The following is a 20418-nucleotide window of genomic DNA, read 5'->3' as shown; positions in this document are numbered from 1 at the left end:
TATCATCTTTAATTTCTTTCTTCAGTGTCTTATAATTTCCTGCATACAGGTCTTTTGTCTCCTTAGGTAGGTTTATTCCTAGATATTTTATTCTTTTTGTTGCAATGGTAAATGGGAGTGTTTTCTTGAGTTCACTTTCAGATTTTTCATCATTAGTATATAGGAATGCCAGAGATTTCTGTGCCTTAATTTTGTATCCTGCTACGTTACCAAATTCATTGCTAGGCTCTAGTAGTTTTCTGGTGGCATCTTTAGGATTTTCTATGTATAGTATCGTGTCATCTGCAAACAGTGACAGCTTTACGTCTTCTCTTCCGATTTGGATTCCTTTTATTTCCTTTTCTTCTCTGATTGCTGTGGCTAAAACTTCCAAAACTATGTTGAAAAAGAGTGGTGAGAGTGGGCAACCTTGTCTTGTTCGTGATCTTAGTGGAAATGCTTTCAGTTTTTCACCATTGAGGATGATGTTGGCTGTGGGCTTGTCATATATGGCCTTTATTATGTTGAGGAAAGTTCCCTCTGTGCCTCCTTTCTGCAGGGTTTTTATCACAAATGGGTGTTGAATTTTGTCAAAAGCTTTCTCTGCATCTATTGAGATGATCATATGGTTTTTCTCCTTCAATTTGTTAATATGGTTTATCACATTGATAGATTTGCGTATATTGAAGAATCCTTGCATTCCGGGAATAAACCCCACTTGATCATGGTGTATGGTCCTTTTAATGTGCTGTTAGATTCTGTTTGCTAGTATTTTGTTGACGATTTTTGCATCTATGTTCATCAGTGATATTGGCCTGTAGTTTTCTTTCTTTGTGACATCCTTGTCTGGTTTTGGTATCAAGGTGCACGGTGGCCTCGCAGAAGGAATTTGGGAGTGTTCCTCCCTCTGCTATATTTTGGAAGAGTTTGAGAAGGACAGGTGTTAGCTCTTCTCTAAATGTTTGATAGAATTCACCTGTGAAGCCACCTGGTCCTGGGCTTTTGTTTGTTGGAAGATTTGTAATCACAGTTTCAATTTCAGTGCTTGTGATTGGTCTGTTCATATTTTCTGTTTCTTCCTGATTCAGTCTTGGTAGGTTGTGCATTTCTAAGAATTTGTCCATTTCTTCCAGATTGTCCATTTTATTGGCATAGAGTTGCTTGTAGTAATCTGTCATGATCTTTTGTATTTCTGCAGTGTCAGTTGTTACTTCTCCTTTTTCATTTCTAATTCTATTGATTTGAGTCTTCTCGCTTTTTTTCTTGATGAGTCTGGCTAGTGGGTTATCTATTTTGTTTATCTTCTCAAAGAACCAGCTTTTAGTTTTATTGATCTTTGCTATTGTTTCCTTCATTTCTTTTTCATTTATTTCTGATCTGATTTTTATGATTTCTTTCCTTCTGCTAAATTTGGTTTTTTTTTTTTGGTTCTTTCTCTAATTGCTTGAGGTGCAAGGTTAGGTTGTTTATTCGAGATGCTTCCTGTTTCTTAAGGCAGGGTTGTATTGCTATAAACTTCCCTCTTAGAACTGCTTTTGCTGCATCCCATAGATTTTGGGTCGTCGTGTCTCCATTGTCATTTGTTTGTAGGTATTTTTTAATTTCCTCTTTGATTTCTTCCGTGATCACTTGGTTATTAATAAGTAGTGTATTGTTTAGCCTCCATGTGTTTGTATTTTTTACAGATCTTTTCCTGTAATTGTTATCTAGTCTCATAGCGTTGTGGTCGGAAAAGATACTTGATATAATTTCGATTTTCTTAAATTTACCAAGACTTGATTTGTGACCCAAGATATGATCGATCTGTCCTGGAGAATGTTCCGTGAGCACTATAGAAAAATGTGTATTCTGTTGTTTTTGGATGTAATGTCCTATAAATATCAATTAAGTCCATCTTGTTTAATGTATCATTTAAAGCTTGTGTTTCCTTATTTATTTTCATTTTGGATGATCTGTCCATTGGTGAAAGTGGGGTGTTAAAGTCCCCTAGTATGAATGTGTTACTGTCGATTTCCCCTTTTATGGCTGTTAGTATTTGCCTTATGTATTGAGGTGCTCCTACGTTGGGTGCATAAATACTTACAATTGTTATATCTTCTTCTTGGATCGATCCCTTGATCATTATGTAGTGTCCTTCTTTGTCTCTTCTAATAGTCTTTATTTTGAAGTCTATTTTGTCTGTTATGAGAATTGCTACTCCAGCTTTCTTTTGGTTTCCATTTGCATGCAATATCTTTTTCCATCCCCTTACTTTCAGTCTGTATGTGTCTCTAGGTCTGAAGTGGGTCTCTTGTAGACAGCAAATATGTGGGTCTTGTTTTTGTATCCATTCAGCCAATCTGTGTCTTTTGGTGGGAGCGTTTAGTCCATTTACATTTAAGGTAATTATCGATATGTATGTTCCTGTTGCCATTTTCTTAACTGTTTTGGGTTCGTTATTGTAGGTCTTTTCCTTCTCTTGTGTTTCTTGCCTAGAGAGGTTCCTTTAGCAGTTGTTATAGAGCTGGTTTGGAAGTGCTGAACTCTCTCAGCTTTTTCTTGTCTGTAAAGGTTTTAATTTCTCCATCAAATCTGAATGAGATCCTTGCTGGGTAGAGTAATCTTGGTTGCAGGTTTTCCTCCTTCATCACTTTAAATATGTCCTGCCAGTCCCTTCTGGCTTGCAGAGTTTCTGCCGAAAGATCAGCTGTTAACCTTATGGGGATTCCCTGGTGTGTTATTTGTTGTTTTTCCCTTGCTGCTTTTAATGTTTTCTTTGTATTTAATTTTTTTTAACATCTTTATTGGGGTATAATTGCTTTACAATGGTGTGTTAGTTTCTGCTTTATACCAAAGTGAATCAGTTATACATACACATATGTTCTCATATCTCTTCCCTCTTGCGTCTCCCTCCCTCCCACCCTCCCTATCCCACCCCTCCAGGCGGTCACAAAGCACCGAGCCGATATCCCTGTGCCATGCGGCTGCTTCCCACTAGCTATCTACCTTACGTTTGTTAGTGTATATATGTCCATGCCTCTCTCTCTCTCGCCCTGTCACAGCTCACCCTTCCCCCTCCCCATATCCTCAAGTCCGTTCTCCAGTATGTCTGTGTCTTTATTCCTGTCTTACCCCTAGGTTCTTCATGACATTTTTTTTAAATTCCATATATATGTGTTAGCATACGGTATTTGTCTTTTTCTTTCTGACTTACTTCACTCTGTATGACAGACTCTAGGTCTATCCACCTCATGCCAAATAGCTCAATTTCTTTTCTTTTTATGGCTGAGTAATAGTTCATTGTATATATGTGCCACATCTTCTTTATCCATTCATCCGATGATGGACACTTAGGTTGTTTCCATCTCCGGGCTATTGTAAATAGAGCTGCAGTGAACATTTTGGTACATGACTCTTTTTGAATTTTGGTTTTCTCAGGGTATATGCCCAGTAGTGGGATTGCTGGGTCATATGGTAGTTCTATTTGTAGTTTTTTAAGGAACCTCCATACTGTTCTCCATAGTGGCTGAACCAATTCACATTCCCACCAGCAGTGCAAGAGTGTTCCCTTTTCTCCACACCCTCTCCAGCAAGTATTGTTTCTAGATTTTTTCTTTTTTTTTTCCCATTATATATATTTTTTTATTTTTTATTTCATTTTAACATCTTTATTGGAGTATAATTGCTTTACAATGGTATGTTAGTTTCAGCTTCACAACAAAATGAATCAGTTATATATATACATATGTTCCCATATCTCTTCCCGCTTGTGTCTCCTTCCCTCCCACCCTCCGTATCCCACCCCTCCAGGCGGTCACAAAGCACCGAGCTGATCTCCCTGTGCTATGCGGCTGCTTCCCACTAGCTATCTACCTTACGTTTGTTATTGCGTATATGTCCGTGCCTCTCTCTCGCTTTGTCACCGTTTACCCTTTCCCCTCCCCATAGCCTCAAGTCCATTCTCTAGTAGTAAGTCTGTGTCTTTATTCCTGTTTCACCCCTAGGTTTTTCATGACATTTTTTTTTCTTAAATTCCATATATATGTGTTAGCATACGGTATTAGTCTCTCTCTTTCTGACTTACTTCACTCTGTATGACAGACTCTAGGTCTATCCACCACATTACAAATAGCTCAATTTCGTTTCTTTTTATGGCTGAGTAATATTTCATTGTATATATATGCCACATCTTCTTTATCCATTCATCCGATGATGGACACTTAGGGTGTTTCCATCTCTGGGCTATTGTAAATAGAGCTGCAATGAACATTTTGGTACATGACTCTTTTTGAATTATGGTTTTCTCAGGGTATATGCCCAGTAGTGGGATTGCTGGGTCATATGGTAGTTCTATTTGTAGTTTTTTAAGGAACCTCCATCCTGTTCTCCACAGTGGCTGTATCAATATACATTCCCACCAACAGTGTAAGAGGGTTTCCCTTTTCTCCACACCCTCTCCAGCATTTATTGTTTCTAGATTTTTTGATGATGGCCATTCTGACTGGTGTGAGATGATATCTCACTGTAGTTTTGATTTGCATTTCTCTAATGATTAGTGATGTTGAGCATTCTTTCATGTGTTTGTTGGCAGTCTGTATATCTTCTTTGGAGAAATGTCTATTTAGGTCTTCTGCCCATTTTTGGATTGGGTTGTTTGTTTTTCTGCTGTTGAGCTGCATGAGCTGCTTGTAAATTTTTGAGATTAATCCTTTGTCAGTTGCTTCATTTGCAAATATTTTCTCCCATTCTGAGGGTTGTCTTTTGGTCTTGTTTATGGTTTCCTTTGCTGTGCAAAAGCTTTGAAGTTTCGTTAGGTCCCATTTGTTGATTTTTGTTTTTATTTCCATTACTCTCGGAGGTGGGTCAGAAAGGATGTTGCTGTGCTTTATGTCATAGAGTGTCCTGCCTATGTTTTCCTCTAAGAGTTTGATAGTTTCTGGCCTTACATTTAGGCCTTTAATCCATTTTGAGCTTATTTTTGTGTATGGTGTTAGGGAGTGATCTAATCTCATACTTTTACATGTATCTGTCCAGTTTTCCCAGCACCCCTTATTGAAGAGGCTGTCCTTTCTCCAGTGTACATTCCTGCCACCTTATCAAAGATAAGGTGTCCATATGTGCGTGGGTTTATCTCTGGGCTTTCTATCCTGTTCCATTGATCTATCTTTCTGTTTTTGTGCCAGTACCATACTGTTGATTACTGTAGCTTTGTAGTATAGTCTGAAGTCAGGGAGCCTGATTCCTCCAGCTCCTTTTTTCGTTCTCAAGGTTGCTTTGGCTATTCGGGGTCTTTTGTGTTTCCATACAAATTGCGAAATTTTTTGTTCTAGTTCTGTGAAAAATGCCAGTGGTAGTTGGATAGGGATTGCATTGAATCTATAGATGGCTTTGCATAGTAGAGTCATTTTCACAATGTTGATTCTTCCAATCCAAGAACATGGTATATCTCTCCATCTATTTGTATCATCTTTAATTTCTTTCTTCAGTGTCTTATAATTTCCTGCATACAGGTCTTTTGTCTCCTTAGGTAGGTTTATTCCTAGATATTTTATTCTTTTTGTTGCAATGGTAAATGGGAGTGTTTTCTTGAGTTCACTTTCAGATTTTTCATCATTAGTATATAGGAATGCCAGAGATTTCTGTGCCTTAATTTTGTATCCTGCTACGTTACCAAATTCATTGCTAGGCTCTAGTAGTTTTCTGGTGGCATCTTTAGGATTTTCTATGTATAGTATCGTGTCATCTGCAAACAGTGACAGCTTTACGTCTTCTCTTCCGATTTGGATTCCTTTTATTTCCTTTTCTTCTCTGATTGCTGTGGCTAAAACTTCCAAAACTATGTTGAAAAAGAGTGGTGAGAGTGGGCAACCTTGTCTTGTTCGTGATCTTAGTGGAAATGCTTTCAGTTTTTCACCATTGAGGATGATGTTGGCTGTGGGCTTGTCATATATGGCCTTTATTATGTTGAGGAAAGTTCCCTCTGTGCCTCCTTTCTGCAGGGTTTTTATCACAAATGGGTGTTGAATTTTGTCAAAAGCTTTCTCTGCATCTATTGAGATGATCATATGGTTTTTCTCCTTCAATTTGTTAATATGGTTTATCACATTGATAGATTTGCGTATATTGAAGAATCCTTGCATTCCGGGAATAAACCCCACTTGATCATGGTGTATGGTCCTTTTAATGTGCTGTTAGATTCTGTTTGCTAGTATTTTGTTGACGATTTTTGCATCTATGTTCATCAGTGATATTGGCCTGTAGTTTTCTTTCTTTGTGACATCCTTGTCTGGTTTTGGTATCAAGGTGCACGGTGGCCTCGCAGAAGGAATTTGGGAGTGTTCCTCCCTCTGCTATATTTTGGAAGAGTTTGAGAAGGACAGGTGTTAGCTCTTCTCTAAATGTTTGATAGAATTCACCTGTGAAGCCACCTGGTCCTGGGCTTTTGTTTGTTGGAAGATTTGTAATCACAGTTTCAATTTCAGTGCTTGTGATTGGTCTGTTCATATTTTCTGTTTCTTCCTGATTCAGTCTTGGTAGGTTGTGCATTTCTAAGAATTTGTCCATTTCTTCCAGATTGTCCATTTTATTGGCATAGAGTTGCTTGTAGTAATCTGTCATGATCTTTTGTATTTCTGCAGTGTCAGTTGTTACTTCTCCTTTTTCATTTCTAATTCTATTGATTTGAGTCTTCTCGCTTTTTTTCTTGATGAGTCTGGCTAGTGGGTTATCTATTTTGTTTATCTTCTCAAAGAACCAGCTTTTAGTTTTATTGATCTTTGCTATTGTTTCCTTCATTTCTTTTTCATTTATTTCTGATCTGATTTTTATGATTTCTTTCCTTCTGCTAAATTTGGTTTTTTTTTTTGGTTCTTTCTCTAACTGCTTGAGGTGCAAGGTTAGGTTGTTTATTCGAGATGCTTCCTGTTTCTTAAGGCAGGGTTGTATTGCTATAAACTTCCCTCTTAGAACTGCTTTTGCTGCATCCCATAGATTTTGGGTCGTCGTGTCTCCATTGTCATTTGTTTGTAGGTATTTTTTAATTTCCTCTTTGATTTCTTCCGTGATCACTTGGTTATTAATAAGTAGTGTATTGTTTAGCCTCCATGTGTTTGTATTTTTTACAGATCTTTTCCTGTAATTGTTATCTAGTCTCATAGCGTTGTGGTCGGAAAAGATACTTGATATAATTTCGATTTTCTTAAATTTACCAAGACTTGATTTGTGACCCAAGATATGATCGATCTGTCCTGGAGAATGTTCCGTGAGCACTATAGAAAAATGTGTATTCTGTTGTTTTTGGATGTAATGTCCTATAAATATCAATTAAGTCCATCTTGTTTAATGTATCATTTAAAGCTTGTGTTTCCTTATTTATTTTCATTTTGGATGATCTGTCCATTGGTGAAAGTGGGGTGTTAAAGTCCCCTAGTATGAATGTGTTACTGTCGATTTCCCCTTTTATGGCTGTTAGTATTTGCCTTATGTATTGAGGTGCTCCTACGTTGGGTGCATAAATACTTACAATTGTTATATCTTCTTCTTGGATCGATCCCTTGATCATTATGTAGTGTCCTTCTTTGTCTCTTCTAATAGTCTTTATTTTGAAGTCTATTTTGTCTGTTATGAGAATTGCTACTCCAGCTTTCTTTTGGTTTCCATTTGCATGCAATATCTTTTTCCATCCCCTTACTTTCAGTCTGTATGTGTCTCTAGGTCTGAAGTGGGTCTCTTGTAGACAGCAAATATGTGGGTCTTGTTTTTGTATCCATTCAGCCAATCTGTGTCTTTTGGTGGGAGCGTTTAGTCCATTTACATTTAAGGTAATTATCGATATGTATGTTCCTGTTGCCATTTTCTTAACTGTTTTGGGTTCGTTATTGTAGGTCTTTTCCTTCTCTTGTGTTTCTTGCCTAGAGAGGTTCCTTTAGCAGTTGTTATAGAGCTGGTTTGGAAGTGCTGAACTCTCTCAGCTTTTTCTTGTCTGTAAAGGTTTTAATTTCTCCATCAAATCTGAATGAGATCCTTGCTGGGTAGAGTAATCTTGGTTGCAGGTTTTCCTCCTTCATCACTTTAAATATGTCCTGCCAGTCCCTTCTGGCTTGCAGAGTTTCTGCCGAAAGATCAGCTGTTAACCTTATGGGGATTCCCTGGTGTGTTATTTGTTGTTTTTCCCTTGCTGCTTTTAATGTTTTCTTTGTATTTAATTTTTTTTAACATCTTTATTGGGGTATAATTGCTTTACAATGGTGTGTTAGTTTCTGCTTTATACCAAAGTGAATCAGTTATACATACACATATGTTCTCATATCTCTTCCCTCTTGCGTCTCCCTCCCTCCCACCCTCCCTATCCCACCCCTCCAGGCGGTCACAAAGCACCGAGCCGATATCCCTGTGCCATGCGGCTGCTTCCCACTAGCTATCTACCTTACGTTTGTTAGTGTATATATGTCCATGCCTCTCTCTCTCTCGCCCTGTCACAGCTCACCCTTCCCCCTCCCCATATCCTCAAGTCCGTTCTCCAGTATGTCTGTGTCTTTATTCCTGTCTTACCCCTAGGTTCTTCATGACATTTTTTTTAAATTCCATATATATGTGTTAGCATACGGTATTTGTCTTTTTCTTTCTGACTTACTTCACTCTGTATGACAGACTCTAGGTCTATCCACCACATTACAAATAGCTCAATTTCTTTTCTTTTTATGGCTGAGTAATAGTTCATTGTATATATGTGCCACATCTTCTTTATCCATTCATCCGATGATGGACACTTAGGTTGTTTCCATCTCCGGGCTATTGTAAATAGAGCTGCAGTGAACATTTTGGTACATGACTCTTTTTGAATTTTGGTTTTCTCAGGGTATATGCCCAGTAGTGGGATTGCTGGGTCATATGGTAGTTCTATTTGTAGTTTTTTAAGGAACCTCCATACTGTTCTCCATAGTGGCTGAACCAATTCACATTCCCACCAGCAGTGCAAGAGTGTTCCCTTTTCTCCACACCCTCTCCAGCAAGTATTGTTTCTAGATTTTTTCTTTTTTTTTTCCCATTATATATATTTTTTTATTTTTTATTTCATTTTAACATCTTTATTGGAGTGTAATTGCTTTACAATGGTATGTTAGTTTCAGCTTCACAACAAAATGAATCAGTTATATATATACATATGTTCCCATATCTCTTCCCGCTTGTGTCTCCTTCCCTCCCACCCTCCGTATCCCACCCCTCCAGGCGGTCACAAAGCACCGAGCTGATCTCCCTGTGCTATGCGGCTGCTTCCCACTAGCTATCTACCTTACGTTTGTTATTGTGTATATGTCCGTGCCTCTCTCTCGCTTTGTCACCGTTTACCCTTTCCCCTCCCCATAGCCTCAAGTCCATTCTCTAGTAGTAAGTCTGTGTCTTTATTCCTGTTTCACCCCTAGGTTTTTCATGACATTTTTTTTTCTTAAATTCCATATATATGTGTTAGCATACGGTATTAGTCTCTCTCTTTCTGACTTACTTCACTCTGTATGACAGACTCTAGGTCTATCCACCACATTACAAATAGCTCAATTTCGTTTCTTTTTATGGCTGAGTAATATTTCATTGTATATATATGCCACATCTTCTTTATCCATTCATCCGATGATGGACACTTAGGGTGTTTCCATCTCTGGGCTATTGTAAATAGAGCTGCAATGAACATTTTGGTACATGACTCTTTTTGAATTATGGTTTTCTCAGGGTATATGCCCAGTAGTGGGATTGCTGGGTCATATGGTAGTTCTATTTGTAGTTTTTTAAGGAACCTCCATCCTGTTCTCCACAGTGGCTGTATCAATATACATTCCCACCAACAGTGTAAGAGGGTTTCCCTTTTCTCCACACCCTCTCCAGCATTTATTGTTTCTAGATTTTTTGATGATGGCCATTCTGACTGGTGTGAGATGATATCTCACTGTAGTTTTGATTTGCATTTCTCTAATGATTAGTGATGTTGAGCATTCTTTCATGTGTTTGTTGGCAGTCTGTATATCTTCTTTGGAGAAATGTCTATTTAGGTCTTCTGCCCATTTTTGGATTGGGTTGTTTGTTTTTCTGCTGTTGAGCTGCATGAGCTGCTTGTAAATTTTTGAGATTAATCCTTTGTCAGTTGCTTCATTTGCAAATATTTTCTCCCATTCTGAGGGTTGTCTTTTGGTCTTGTTTATGGTTTCCTTTGCTGTGCAAAAGCTTTGAAGTTTCGTTAGGTCCCATTTGTTGATTTTTGTTTTTATTTCCATTACTCTCGGAGGTGGGTCAGAAAGGATGTTGCTGTGCTTTATGTCATAGAGTGTCCTGCCTATGTTTTCCTCTAAGAGTTTGATAGTTTCTGGCCTTACATTTAGGCCTTTAATCCATTTTGAGCTTATTTTTGTGTATGGTGTTAGGGAGTGATCTAATCTCATACTTTTACATGTATCTGTCCAGTTTTCCCAGCACCCCTTATTGAAGAGGCTGTCCTTTCTCCAGTGTACATTCCTGCCACCTTATCAAAGATAAGGTGTCCATATGTGCGTGGGTTTATCTCTGGGCTTTCTATCCTGTTCCATTGATCTATCTTTCTGTTTTTGTGCCAGTACCATACTGTTGATTACTGTAGCTTTGTAGTATAGTCTGAAGTCAGGGAGCCTGATTCCTCCAGCTCCTTTTTTCGTTCTCAAGGTTGCTTTGGCTATTCGGGGTCTTTTGTGTTTCCATACAAATTGCGAAATTTTTTGTTCTAGTTCTGTGAAAAATGCCAGTGGTAGTTGGATAGGGATTGCATTGAATCTATAGATGGCTTTGCATAGTAGAGTCATTTTCACAATGTTGATTCTTCCAATCCAAGAACATGGTATATCTCTCCATCTATTTGTATCATCTTTAATTTCTTTCTTCAGTGTCTTATAATTTCCTGCATACAGGTCTTTTGTCTCCTTAGGTAGGTTTATTCCTAGATATTTTATTCTTTTTGTTGCAATGGTAAATGGGAGTGTTTTCTTGAGTTCACTTTCAGATTTTTCATCATTAGTATATAGGAATGCCAGAGATTTCTGTGCCTTAATTTTGTATCCTGCTACGTTACCAAATTCATTGCTAGGCTCTAGTAGTTTTCTGGTGGCATCTTTAGGATTTTCTATGTATAGTATCGTGTCATCTGCAAACAGTGACAGCTTTACGTCTTCTCTTCCGATTTGGATTCCTTTTATTTCCTTTTCTTCTCTGATTGCTGTGGCTAAAACTTCCAAAACTATGTTGAAAAAGAGTGGTGAGAGTGGGCAACCTTGTCTTGTTCGTGATCTTAGTGGAAATGCTTTCAGTTTTTCACCATTGAGGATGATGTTGGCTGTGGGCTTGTCATATATGGCCTTTATTATGTTGAGGAAAGTTCCCTCTGTGCCTCCTTTCTGCAGGGTTTTTATCACAAATGGGTGTTGAATTTTGTCAAAAGCTTTCTCTGCATCTATTGAGATGATCATATGGTTTTTCTCCTTCAATTTGTTAATATGGTTTATCACATTGATAGATTTGCGTATATTGAAGAATCCTTGCATTCCGGGAATAAACCCCACTTGATCATGGTGTATGGTCCTTTTAATGTGCTGTTAGATTCTGTTTGCTAGTATTTTGTTGACGATTTTTGCATCTATGTTCATCAGTGATATTGGCCTGTAGTTTTCTTTCTTTGTGACATCCTTGTCTGGTTTTGGTATCAAGGTGCACGGTGGCCTCGCAGAAGGAATTTGGGAGTGTTCCTCCCTCTGCTATATTTTGGAAGAGTTTGAGAAGGACAGGTGTTAGCTCTTCTCTAAATGTTTGATAGAATTCACCTGTGAAGCCACCTGGTCCTGGGCTTTTGTTTGTTGGAAGATTTGTAATCACAGTTTCAATTTCAGTGCTTGTGATTGGTCTGTTCATATTTTCTGTTTCTTCCTGATTCAGTCTTGGTAGGTTGTGCATTTCTAAGAATTTGTCCATTTCTTCCAGATTGTCCATTTTATTGGCATAGAGTTGCTTGTAGTAATCTGTCATGATCTTTTGTATTTCTGCAGTGTCAGTTGTTACTTCTCCTTTTTCATTTCTAATTCTATTGATTTGAGTCTTCTCGCTTTTTTTCTTGATGAGTCTGGCTAGTGGGTTATCTATTTTGTTTATCTTCTCAAAGAACCAGCTTTTAGTTTTATTGATCTTTGCTATTGTTTCCTTCATTTCTTTTTCATTTATTTCTGATCTGATTTTTATGATTTCTTTCCTTCTGCTAAATTTGGTTTTTTTTTTTGGTTCTTTCTCTAACTGCTTGAGGTGCAAGGTTAGGTTGTTTATTCGAGATGCTTCCTGTTTCTTAAGGCAGGGTTGTATTGCTATAAACTTCCCTCTTAGAACTGCTTTTGCTGCATCCCATAGATTTTGGGTCGTCGTGTCTCCATTGTCATTTGTTTGTAGGTATTTTTTAATTTCCTCTTTGATTTCTTCCGTGATCACTTGGTTATTAATAAGTAGTGTATTGTTTAGCCTCCATGTGTTTGTATTTTTTACAGATCTTTTCCTGTAATTGTTATCTAGTCTCATAGCGTTGTGGTCGGAAAAGATACTTGATATAATTTCGATTTTCTTAAATTTACCAAGACTTGATTTGTGACCCAAGATATGATCGATCTGTCCTGGAGAATGTTCCGTGAGCACTATAGAAAAATGTGTATTCTGTTGTTTTTGGATGTAATGTCCTATAAATATCAATTAAGTCCATCTTGTTTAATGTATCATTTAAAGCTTGTGTTTCCTTATTTATTTTCATTTTGGATGATCTGTCCATTGGTGAAAGTGGGGTGTTAAAGTCCCCTAGTATGAATGTGTTACTGTCGATTTCCCCTTTTATGGCTGTTAGTATTTGCCTTATGTATTGAGGTGCTCCTACGTTGGGTGCATAAATACTTACAATTGTTATATCTTCTTCTTGGATCGATCCCTTGATCATTATGTAGTGTCCTTCTTTGTCTCTTCTAATAGTCTTTATTTTGAAGTCTATTTTGTCTGTTATGAGAATTGCTACTCCAGCTTTCTTTTGGTTTCCATTTGCATGCAATATCTTTTTCCATCCCCTTACTTTCAGTCTGTATGTGTCTCTAGGTCTGAAGTGGGTCTCTTGTAGACAGCAAATATGTGGGTCTTGTTTTTGTATCCATTCAGCCAATCTGTGTCTTTTGGTGGGAGCGTTTAGTCCATTTACATTTAAGGTAATTATCGATATGTATGTTCCTGTTGCCATTTTCTTAACTGTTTTGGGTTCGTTATTGTAGGTCTTTTCCTTCTCTTGTGTTTCTTGCCTAGAGAGGTTCCTTTAGCAGTTGTTATAGAGCTGGTTTGGAAGTGCTGAACTCTCTCAGCTTTTTCTTGTCTGTAAAGGTTTTAATTTCTCCATCAAATCTGAATGAGATCCTTGCTGGGTAGAGTAATCTTGGTTGCAGGTTTTCCTCCTTCATCACTTTAAATATGTCCTGCCAGTCCCTTCTGGCTTGCAGAGTTTCTGCCGAAAGATCAGCTGTTAACCTTATGGGGATTCCCTGGTGTGTTATTTGTTGTTTTTCCCTTGCTGCTTTTAATGTTTTCTTTGTATTTAATTTTTTTTAACATCTTTATTGGGGTATAATTGCTTTACAATGGTGTGTTAGTTTCTGCTTTATACCAAAGTGAATCAGTTATACATACACATATGTTCTCATATCTCTTCCCTCTTGCGTCTCCCTCCCTCCCACCCTCCCTATCCCACCCCTCCAGGCGGTCACAAAGCACCGAGCCGATATCCCTGTGCCATGCGGCTGCTTCCCACTAGCTATCTACCTTACGTTTGTTAGTGTATATATGTCCATGCCTCTCTCTCTCTCGCCCTGTCACAGCTCACCCTTCCCCCTCCCCATATCCTCAAGTCCGTTCTCCAGTATGTCTGTGTCTTTATTCCTGTCTTACCCCTAGGTTCTTCATGACATTTTTTTTAAATTCCATATATATGTGTTAGCATACGGTATTTGTCTTTTTCTTTCTGACTTACTTCACTCTGTATGACAGACTCTAGGTCTATCCACCACATTACAAATAGCTCAATTTCTTTTCTTTTTATGGCTGAGTAATAGTTCATTGTATATATGTGCCACATCTTCTTTATCCATTCATCCGATGATGGACACTTAGGTTGTTTCCATCTCCGGGCTATTGTAAATAGAGCTGCAGTGAACATTTTGGTACATGACTCTTTTTGAATTTTGGTTTTCTCAGGGTATATGCCCAGTAGTGGGATTGCTGGGTCATATGGTAGTTCTATTTGTAGTTTTTTAAGGAACCTCCATACTGTTCTCCATAGTGGCTGAACCAATTCACATTCCCACCAGCAGTGCAAGAGTGTTCCCTTTTCTCCACACCCTCTCCAGCAAGTATTGTTTCTAGATTTTTTCTTTTTTTTTTCCCATTATATATATTTTTTTATTTTTTATTTCATTTTAACATCTTTATTGGAGTGTAATTGCTTTACAATGGTATGTTAGTTTCAGCTTCACAACAAAATGAATCAGTTATATATATACATATGTTCCCATATCTCTTCCCGCTTGTGTCTCCTTCCCTCCCACCCTCCGTATCCCACCCCTCCAGGCGGTCACAAAGCACCGAGCTGATCTCCCTGTGCTATGCGGCTGCTTCCCACTAGCTATCTACCTTACGTTTGTTATTGTGTATATGTCCGTGCCTCTCTCTCGCTTTGTCACCGTTTACCCTTTCCCCTCCCCATAGCCTCAAGTCCATTCTCTAGTAGTAAGTCTGTGTCTTTATTCCTGTTTCACCCCTAGGTTTTTCATGACATTTTTTTTTCTTAAATTCCATATATATGTGTTAGCATACGGTATTAGTCTCTCTCTTTCTGACTTACTTCACTCTGTATGACAGACTCTAGGTCTATCCACCACATTACAAATAGCTCAATTTCGTTTCTTTTTATGGCTGAGTAATATTTCATTGTATATATATGCCACATCTTCTTTATCCATTCATCCGATGATGGACACTTAGGGTGTTTCCATCTCTGGGCTATTGTAAATAGAGCTGCAATGAACATTTTGGTACATGACTCTTTTTGAATTATGGTTTTCTCAGGGTATATGCCCAGTAGTGGGATTGCTGGGTCATATGGTAGTTCTATTTGTAGTTTTTTAAGGAACCTCCATCCTGTTCTCCACAGTGGCTGTATCAATATACATTCCCACCAACAGTGTAAGAGGGTTTCCCTTTTCTCCACACCCTCTCCAGCATTTATTGTTTCTAGATTTTTTGATGATGGCCATTCTGACTGGTGTGAGATGATATCTCACTGTAGTTTTGATTTGCATTTCTCTAATGATTAGTGATGTTGAGCATTCTTTCATGTGTTTGTTGGCAGTCTGTATATCTTCTTTGGAGAAATGTCTATTTAGGTCTTCTGCCCATTTTTGGATTGGGTTGTTTGTTTTTCTGCTGTTGAGCTGCATGAGCTGCTTGTAAATTTTTGAGATTAATCCTTTGTCAGTTGCTTCATTTGCAAATATTTTCTCCCATTCTGAGGGTTGTCTTTTGGTCTTGTTTATGGTTTCCTTTGCTGTGCAAAAGCTTTGAAGTTTCGTTAGGTCCCATTTGTTGATTTTTGTTTTTATTTCCATTACTCTCGGAGGTGGGTCAGAAAGGATGTTGCTGTGCTTTATGTCATAGAGTGTCCTGCCTATGTTTTCCTCTAAGAGTTTGATAGTTTCTGGCCTTACATTTAGGCCTTTAATCCATTTTGAGCTTATTTTTGTGTATGGTGTTAGGGAGTGATCTAATCTCATACTTTTACATGTATCTGTCCAGTTTTCCCAGCACCCCTTATTGAAGAGGCTGTCCTTTCTCCAGTGTACATTCCTGCCACCTTATCAAAGATAAGGTGTCCATATGTGCGTGGGTTTATCTCTGGGCTTTCTATCCTGTTCCATTGATCTATCTTTCTGTTTTTGTGCCAGTACCATACTGTTGATTACTGTAGCTTTGTAGTATAGTCTGAAGTCAGGGAGCCTGATTCCTCCAGCTCCTTTTTTCGTTCTCAAGGTTGCTTTGGCTATTCGGGGTCTTTTGTGTTTCCATACAAATTGCGAAATTTTTTGTTCTAGTTCTGTGAAAAATGCCAGTGGTAGTTGGATAGGGATTGCATTGAATCTATAGATGGCTTTGCATAGTAGAGTCATTTTCACAATGTTGATTCTTCCAATCCAAGAACATGGTATATCTCTCCATCTATTTGTATCATCTTTAATTTCTTTCTTCAGTGTCTTATAATTTCCTGCATACAGGTCTTTTGTCTCCTTAGGTAGGTTTATTCCTAGATATTTTATTCTTTTTGTTGCAATGGTAAATGGGAGTGTTTTCTTGAGTTCACTTTCAGATTTTTCATCATTAGTATATAGGAATGCCAGAGATTTCTGTGCCTTAATTTTGTATCCTGCTACGTTACCAAATTCATTGCTAGGCTCTAGTAGTTTTCTGGTGGCATCTTTAGGATTTTCTATGTATAGTATCGTGTCATCTGCAAACAGTGACAGCTTTACGTCTTCTCTTCCGATTTGGATTCCTTTTATTTCCTTTTCTTCTCTGATTGCTGTGGCTAAAACTTCCAAAACTATGTTGAAAAAGAGTGGTGAGAGTGGGCAACCTTGTCTTGTTCGTGATCTTAGTGGAAATGCTTTCAGTTTTTCACCATTGAGGATGATGTTGGCTGTGGGCTTGTCATATATGGCCTTTATTATGTTGAGGAAAGTTCCCTCTGTGCCTCCTTTCTGCAGGGTTTTTATCACAAATGGGTGTTGAATTTTGTCAAAAGCTTTCTCTGCATCTATTGAGATGATCATATGGTTTTTCTCCTTCAATTTGTTAATATGGTTTATCACATTGATAGATTTGCGTATATTGAAGAATCCTTGCATTCCGGGAATAAACCCCACTTGATCATGGTGTATGGTCCTTTTAATGTGCTGTTAGATTCTGTTTGCTAGTATTTTGTTGACGATTTTTGCATCTATGTTCATCAGTGATATTGGCCTGTAGTTTTCTTTCTTTGTGACATCCTTGTCTGGTTTTGGTATCAAGGTGCACGGTGGCCTCGCAGAAGGAATTTGGGAGTGTTCCTCCCTCTGCTATATTTTGGAAGAGTTTGAGAAGGACAGGTGTTAGCTCTTCTCTAAATGTTTGATAGAATTCACCTGTGAAGCCACCTGGTCCTGGGCTTTTGTTTGTTGGAAGATTTGTAATCACAGTTTCAATTTCAGTGCTTGTGATTGGTCTGTTCATATTTTCTGTTTCTTCCTGATTCAGTCTTGGTAGGTTGTGCATTTCTAAGAATTTGTCCATTTCTTCCAGATTGTCCATTTTATTGGCATAGAGTTGCTTGTAGTAATCTGTCATGATCTTTTGTATTTCTGCAGTGTCAGTTGTTACTTCTCCTTTTTCATTTCTAATTCTATTGATTTGAGTCTTCTCGCTTTTTTTCTTGATGAGTCTGGCTAGTGGGTTATCTATTTTGTTTATCTTCTCAAAGAACCAGCTTTTAGTTTTATTGATCTTTGCTATTGTTTCCTTCATTTCTTTTTCATTTATTTCTGATCTGATTTTTATGATTTCTTTCCTTCTGCTAAATTTGGTTTTTTTTTTTTGGTTCTTTCTCTAATTGCTTGAGGTGCAAGGTTAGGTTGTTTATTCGAGATGCTTCCTGTTTCTTAAGGCAGGGTTGTATTGCTATAAACTTCCCTCTTAGAACTGCTTTTGCTGCATCCCATAGATTTTGGGTCGTCGTGTCTCCATTGTCATTTGTTTGTAGGTATTTTTTAATTTCCTCTTTGATTTCTTCCGTGATCACTTGGTTATTAATAAGTAGTGTATTGTTTAGCCTCCATGTGTTTGTATTTTTTACAGATCTTTTCCTGTAATTGTTATCTAGTCTCATAGCGTTGTGGTCGGAAAAGATACTTGATATAATTTCGATTTTCTTAAATTTACCAAGACTTGATTTGTGACCCAAGATATGATCGATCTGTCCTGGAGAATGTTCCGTGAGCACTATAGAAAAATGTGTATTCTGTTGTTTTTGGATGTAATGTCCTATAAATATCAATTAAGTCCATCTTGTTTAATGTATCATTTAAAGCTTGTGTTTCCTTATTTATTTTCATTTTGGATGATCTGTCCATTGGTGAAAGTGGGGTGTTAAAGTCCCCTAGTATGAATGTGTTACTGTCGATTTCCCCTTTTATGGCTGTTAGTATTTGCCTTATGTATTGAGGTGCTCCTACGTTGGGTGCATAAATACTTACAATTGTTATATCTTCTTCTTGGATCGATCCCTTGATCATTATGTAGTGTCCTTCTTTGTCTCTTCTAATAGTCTTTATTTTGAAGTCTATTTTGTCTGTTATGAGAATTGCTACTCCAGCTTTCTTTTGGTTTCCATTTGCATGCAATATCTTTTTCCATCCCCTTACTTTCAGTCTGTATGTGTCTCTAGGTCTGAAGTGGGTCTCTTGTAGACAGCAAATATGTGGGTCTTGTTTTTGTATCCATTCAGCCAATCTGTGTCTTTTGGTGGGAGCGTTTAGTCCATTTACATTTAAGGTAATTATCGATATGTATGTTCCTGTTGCCATTTTCTTAACTGTTTTGGGTTCGTTATTGTAGGTCTTTTCCTTCTCTTGTGTTTCTTGCCTAGAGAGGTTCCTTTAGCAGTTGTTATAGAGCTGGTTTGGAAGTGCTGAACTCTCTCAGCTTTTTCTTGTCTGTAAAGGTTTTAATTTCTCCATCAAATCTGAATGAGATCCTTGCTGGGTAGAGTAATCTTGGTTGCAGGTTTTCCTCCTTCATCACTTTAAATATGTCCTGCCAGTCCCTTCTGGCTTGCAGAGTTTCTGCCGAAAGATCAGCTGTTACTCTTATGGGGATTCTCTGGTGTGTTATTTTTTTTTCCTTGCTGCTTTTAATATGTTTTCTTTGTATTTAATTTTTGACAGTTTCATTAATATGTGTCTTGGCGTATATCTCCTTTGATTTATTGTGTATGGGACTCTCTGTGCTTCCTGGACCTGATTAACTATTTCCTTTCCCATATTAGGGAAGTTTTCAACTATAATCTCTTCAAATATTTTCTCAGTCCCTTTCTTTTCTCTTCTTCTTCTGAAACCCGTATAATTCGAAGTGTTGGTGCGTTTACTGTTGTCCCAGAGGTCTCTGAGACTGTCCTCAGTTCTTTTCATTCTTTTTTGTTTATTCTGCTCTGCAGTAGTTATTTCCACTATTTTATCTTCCAGGTCACTTATCCGTTCTTTTGCCTCCATTATTCTGCTATTGATCCCGTGCAGAGTATTTTTCATTTATTTATTGTGTTCATCATTGTTTCTTTCATCTTTAGTTCTTCTAGGTCGTTGTTAAATGTTTCTTGCATTTTGTCTCTTCTATTTCCAAGAATTTGGATCATCTTTACTATCATTATTCTTATTTCTTTTTCAGGTAAACTGCCTATTTTCTCTTCATTTGTTAGGTCTGGTGGGTTTTTATCTTGCTCCTTCATCTGCTGTGTGTTTTTCTGTCTTCTCATTTTGCTTAACTTACTGTGTTTGGGGTATTCTTTTTGCAGGCTGCAGGTTCGTAGTTTCCGTTGTTTTTGGTGTCTGTCCCCAGTGGCTAAGGTTGGTTCAGTGGGTTGTGTAGGCTTCTTGGTGGAGGGGACTAGTGCCTGTGTTCTGGTGAATGAGGCTGGATCTTGTCTTTCTGGTGGGCAGGTCCACGTCTGGCAGTGTGTTTTGGAGTGTCTGTGGACTTATGATTTTAGGCAGCCTCTCTGCTAATGGGTGGGGTTGTGTTCCTGTCTTGTTAGTTTGGCATAGCGTGTCCAGCACTGTAGCTTGCTTGTTGTTGGGTGAATCTGGGTCCTGGTGTTGAGATGGAGATCTCTGGGAGATTTTCGCCATTTGATATTATGTGGAGCTGGGAGGTCCCTTGTGGACCAGTGTCCTGAAGTTGGCTCTCCCACCTCAGAGGCACAGCACTGACTCGTGGCTGTAGCACCAAGAGCCTTTCATCCACACGGCTCAGAATAAAAGGGAGAAAAAGTAGAAAGAAAAAATTGGTAGAAGTAGAAAGAGAGAGAGAGAGAAAGAAAGACAGAAAGAAAGGAGGGAGGGAGGGAGGAAGGAAGGAGGGAAGGAAGGAAAAGAAGAAAGAATGAAGATAAAGTAAAATAAAATAAAGTAAGATAAAATATAATAAAGTTATTAAAGTAAAAAAATAATTAAGAGAAAAAAAATTTAAAAAAAAGGATGTATAGATCCCTAGGAGAAATGGTGGAAGCAAAGCTATACAGACAAACTCTCACACAGAAGCATACACATACACACTCACAAAAAGAGGAAAAGGGGAAAATAT

The 20418-nt window shown here is 38.0% G+C and overlaps 1 protein-coding gene across 1 annotated transcript in view; it reads left to right on the top strand.

The window, feature by feature from the left end:
- Positions 1-20418, top strand: part of COA6 (cytochrome c oxidase assembly factor 6) — an 81195-nt gene that overhangs the window by 56042 nt on the left and 4735 nt on the right. The gene's annotated exons all lie outside the window — the stretch shown is intronic.

Source organism: Delphinus delphis, chromosome 16 (genome assembly GCF_949987515.2).
Source record: "Delphinus delphis chromosome 16, mDelDel1.2, whole genome shotgun sequence".
In the NCBI taxonomy this organism is placed as follows: domain Eukaryota; kingdom Metazoa; phylum Chordata; class Mammalia; order Artiodactyla; family Delphinidae; genus Delphinus; species Delphinus delphis.
Note: the sequence above shows the minus strand (reverse complement) of the source record. Positions and strands in the feature narration are given on the sequence as shown.